Genomic DNA, 5,228 nt, shown 5'->3' with positions numbered 1-5,228 from the left:
TCTTCCGATCTATTATTATTATTATTATTATTATTATTATTATTATTATTATTATTATTATTATTAGGATATTAGATGAATTCGCTCTCTCTCTCTCGTTCTCTCTCCCTCGTTCTCTCTCTCGCTCTATCTCTCTCTCTCTCTCTTTCTTTCTCCCTCTCTCTTTAAGCCTGCTTCTATAATATGTTTCAATTTTTCTCCCATATTACGTAGCTACCTCATTTCTCTCTCTCCATCTCTCTCTCTATCTATCTCTCTCTCTCTCTCTCTCTCTCTCTCTCTCTCTCTCTCTCCAATTTCTCTTTCTGGTCACCACAAGGTATAATGAGTCCCCCGAGAGTCCTTTGTATTCATTGTGAGAGAGGAAATAAAAAGAGAAAGCGAGAGAGAATGTATCTTGACACTTAAAGTTAGCGGGGGGGAGAATGAGAAAGTGAGAAGGGAAGAGGATTGAGAAGAAGGAGAAAAAGAAGAAGAGGAAAAGAAGAAGGAGAAGAAGAGGAAGGAGAAGAAGAGGAAGAAGAAGGAGAAGAAGAAGAGGAAGAGGAAAAGAAGAGGAGGAAAAGAAGAAGAAGAAGAGGAAAAAGAAGAAGAACAAGAGGAAGAAAAAGAAAAGAAGAAGAAAAAGAAAAGAAGAAGAAGAGGAGGAAGAAGAGGAAAAGAAGAAGAAGAGGAAAAGTAGAAAAAGAAGAAGAAGAAGAAGAAGAAGAAGAAGAAGGAGAATGAGAAACTGAGAAGGTTTTGAGTAGATAGATGGAAAAGTCTCTCAAAGGAGATAAAGGGGGAGAGGAAAACGATGAATTGATACAGAGAAGGACGTGAAGGAGATTGATAGTGAGAGAACCTGAGAGCTTGACGCAGCAGAAGGAGGTAGGCCGGAGCTTGACGCAGCAGAAGGAGGTGGAACGGAGCTTGACGCAGCAGAAGGAAGTGGGATGGAGCTTGACGCAGCAGAAGGAGGTAGGCCGGAGCTTATCTCTTTCTTTCTCCCTCTCTCTTTTAGCCTGCTTCTATAATATGTTTCAATTTTTCTCCCATATTACGTACCTCATTTCTCTCTCTCTATCTCTCTCTCCATCTCTCTCTCTCTCTCTCTCTCTCTCTCTCTCTCCATCTCTCTCTCTCTCTCTTTCTTTCTCCCTCTCTCTTTTAGCCTGCTTCTATAATATGTTTCAATTTTTCTCCCATATTACGTACCTCATTTCTCTCTCTCCATCTCTCTCTCTATCTATCTCTCTCTCTCTATCTATCTCTCTCTCTCTATCTATCTATCTCTCTCTCTCTCCAATTTCTCTTTCTGGTCACCACAAGGTATAATGAGTCCCCCGAGAGTCCTTTGTATTCATTGTGAGAGAGGAAATAAAAAGAGAAAGCGAGAGAGAATGTATCTTGACACTTAAAGTTGGGGGGAGGGGGAGGAGAAAGAGGAAGAGGAGAAGGAGAAGAAGAGGAGGATTAGGAGGAGGAAACTGAAGGGAGAGAGAAGGAAGAGAACTGATAGAAAGAGAACGAATATTAGACCAGTAACAGGCGTTCCGCCTTTAGGACGTGTCTGTATTTATTACTTCAGAAGAGAGTGAGAGAGAAATATAGAGAAGGAGAGAGAGAGAAGAAGAGAGAGAGAGAGAGAAATTACTGTAGGTGGAGAAACAAAAGAGTGCGAGAGAAGGACATAGAGAGACATTGAAGGGGAGAACGATATAGAGAAGTGAAAGAGAGAGAGAGAGAGAGAGAGGAGCAACGAAGCTACTTTGTCTTTAAAAAAATGGAGATATTGAGAAAAGTTGGAAAAAGAATATGGAGGAGGGAGAAGAGGAAAAGAAAAAGAGATAAAAAAGAGGAGGAGGAATAAAATAGGTTAGGTCTCTAATGTCCACGATTTATTTCACCATTAGAGAGAGAGAGAGAAAAGGAAAGAGAGAGTGAAAGTAAATAGATGGAAAAGAGTCTCTCGGAGGAGATAAAGGGGGAGAGGAAAACGATGAATTGATACAGAGAAGGATGTGAAGGAGATTGATAGTGAGAGAACCTGACGAAGAAAGAAAGAAACGAAGGAAAAAAGAAAAGAAAGAGGAAGAAAAAGGAGAAAAAAAAAGAAGAAGAAGACGAAGAAGAAACAGAAGAAGAAATAGGAGGAGAAGAAGAAGAAGAAGGAGGAGGAGAAATAGAGAAAACGGACAAAAGGTTGACAGAATTGGGAAGGTACTCTGAAATTGTTTCGGATGGTGACATCGAGGACGGTGATAAATTGGCTCCTTTCAATCCCGAGGGAGTCCTATAGGATAAAATCCTTCGGAGACTATAATGTGCGTTCCATTACCTTTTAGAATTTAGGTTGCCTCTTTCATAGTTCTAAAAATAGGGACAAAATAGAGCTACCTACGAATGTTTGTGATTTTGTAATGAAATAAAACTGCATTCTAAAATTTCTAACAAAATAAAAAAGGTATTTTTTTAATATTAGAATATACGTTCTATTACCTTTTGGAAATTAGGTTGCCTCCTATCCCATAGTTGGTTCTAAAAATAGCGACGAAAAAGGTTCCAGAACAAAGAAATAACATTGTAAGCGCTGGGTCGCGCGTTCGATTCCCGCTCGAGGCGAACTTTATCCTGAAAAGTTGAGTCTCGTTCATAGAACGTCTTGCTTTCTCTTATCCTGTCCTCCTCTCTCTTTGTTTTCGGGATGATGATGATAATAATAATAATGGTGCTTATTCATACAGGACTGAAAAGTCCCCTTACTTTCCCACGTTATAGTTCCCTGTATCAAACATTCAAACCTCTTCACAAAAATTGTAATCCAATAAAAAAATGAAAAAATAAATATAAAAACAACATATTTTAATGTGCTTTCTCTTTCTTCACTGTATATTTTTGAGAATTAGAGTTCTAAAAATAGACTTGTTTTGGATTGAGACACGTTATTTTAAAATGGGGTTTCCTTCTTTATCAACCTGAGGGACTTTGAACAGGGAAAATACCAGCCTGAAATTTCCTTTCCTAAAGAAATAGCAAAGGTTGAGTGCGAAGGGCATACACTCTTAAATTTTTTGTACCCAAATTAAGAGACTGACGAAAAACGCTGAAACTGTCCGAGCACGAGAAAAGAAGAAGGAGAAGAAGAAGACGACGAAGAAGAATGAGAAGGAGGAGGAGAAAGAAGAAGAAGAATCAGAAGAAAAGACAAAAAGATATTAATTTTAGTTCTTAATTTACTCGTACCAAAAGCTTCAGGATTTAAAATTGTAAATGTGTAAATTTGTACTACTTACAAAAGTAGGTATTACCTACCTACACAAGTGTATTTTTTTTATAGGGTATTATTAGGTAGGTATTATTTTGTTAAAATTGTAATCATTATTCATATTTCACATAATTATTTCGTTAATTTATGTTCAATAATAATTGAATTTAATTCGCCATCAGGGAGGCACGCTTATTTATTTTAATATTATTAGGTTATTACCTACCTAGACCAATTCATTTTCAAATTAAAGCGCCCGTTCTCCCATTATTCCCAATATAAGGTTTACTTTCGTGTTCCTGTAAAAAGACCTTAATTTTATTTTACTAATTTACTCGCACCAAAAGCTTGATTTTAAATGTGTAAATTTGTACTACAAGTATTACACACGAGTGCCATTAGGCATTATATTATCAGGTATTATTGGGTACTATTTTGTTACAATATTGATCGGTAATTATGTAGGTACTAGTTGGATAATTATGCAAGCATTAATATTAAAATATTAATGCTCTTGACGTGTTCCTCCAATGTTACATCATTACTACTCGAAGGGTTTATCTACCTACTTCATAGTACCTACGAGTATACATAGTTCTAGTGTTCTCGTGTTGACCCAGCACTTAAATGGGAAGCATTGTGTCTCTTCTCGCCCATCTGTTGAGACTGTTGAGAGGCATACTGCGGTGTGGGAATGCTACGAGACAGACCACATGCGCGACAAAAATTTGTCTGAAATTTCATTTTGTGGTACCTCGTCTACCTATCTACCATGTTTCATGTTGTTCCATAATTTTATTACCCTACGTAGATAAATTTTGATAAAATTATAAATACCCGTCTGGGGACATATTTATTATTATTAGTCTATAATTTATACACTGTACCTCTGGCTTCATCCGATTTTGAATTAATTCAAGGCACATAGTTTCACATCCATGCTTATCCAAGAACGGAAAATAATGTTCGAGGAAATTTCCTTCTGGCCAGGATTCGAAGCCAGCGTCTTCAGGTTGAGAGTCAGTGCTCCTAGCCACCCAGCCACATAGATGGGCAATAAAAAAAGGAATTTTAATTGTGTTAAGCATAAAGGCTCGTCACAAATGTTGTTCCCCACTTAATACACTACGCTAAATTATACGACGTGACTTGGACTTGAACCACCAACCTCCAGATCCAGAGTCCACCGTGTTAACCACTGCAACACTGAGGGCAATAGGTAATTGAAACAGAGAAATGTCTATCTCGACTTAGACCAAAATGGTTAAAGTTGGTCTGGATTTAATCCGAAATGGTTAAACTTTTCCCTCTCGCAGGAAGACATTCAAATGTCATCCAAAAGCCACAAACTCTACCTCGCATTTTCTACCCCTATGCTTGACTCACGAATTCTACCGCTATAGAACCCCTTCCTCACTGAATCTAGACACGTATGTTAAATAGCTTAATTAGAATAGTACCGCAACCCGCAACACATGTTAGGTACCTGCCCGTTCCTGTCTAATGTGGGAAAAGTTTCGGTCGCGTTGAATAACGTCAAAAAGGTAAGAATTTTTTCTTTAGAGAGCACCAAAAAACAGAGATAAAAGATTTTTTAATTGACTCTACAGATATCATCTTTTGCGGAAGTTCTTGAAATTCGACACGGTGAAAAGTGGAAAAAGCCTTTTCAAACATGATAACTTGGCACAAAGTTGTCATTTGTTGAGCTTTTTTAAGAGGTTTGATAGAGGGAACTGTAACTGCTAAGGTCTTATTGTCCCGAAAGCGAAGAGAGAAGAAAGACAGGGTAGGATATAGCCGGCTGTTTTCGAACGAACCTTATCCGTTTAGGATAAAATCCGCCCTGGATACCTTTATTTTAATTTTAACAGACTAGTTGTATTTTAATTTCAAAATTTCCCCTCCTTTATTTTAATTTTAACAGATTAGTTGTATTTTCATTTCAAAATTTCCCCTCCTTTATTTTAATTTTAACAGA

This window comes from Diaphorina citri, unplaced genomic scaffold, assembly GCF_000475195.1.
Source record: "Diaphorina citri unplaced genomic scaffold, Diaci psyllid genome assembly version 1.1 scaffold2406, whole genome shotgun sequence".
Lineage (NCBI taxonomy): Eukaryota > Metazoa > Arthropoda > Insecta > Hemiptera > Psyllidae > Diaphorina > Diaphorina citri.
Note: the sequence above shows the minus strand (reverse complement) of the source record.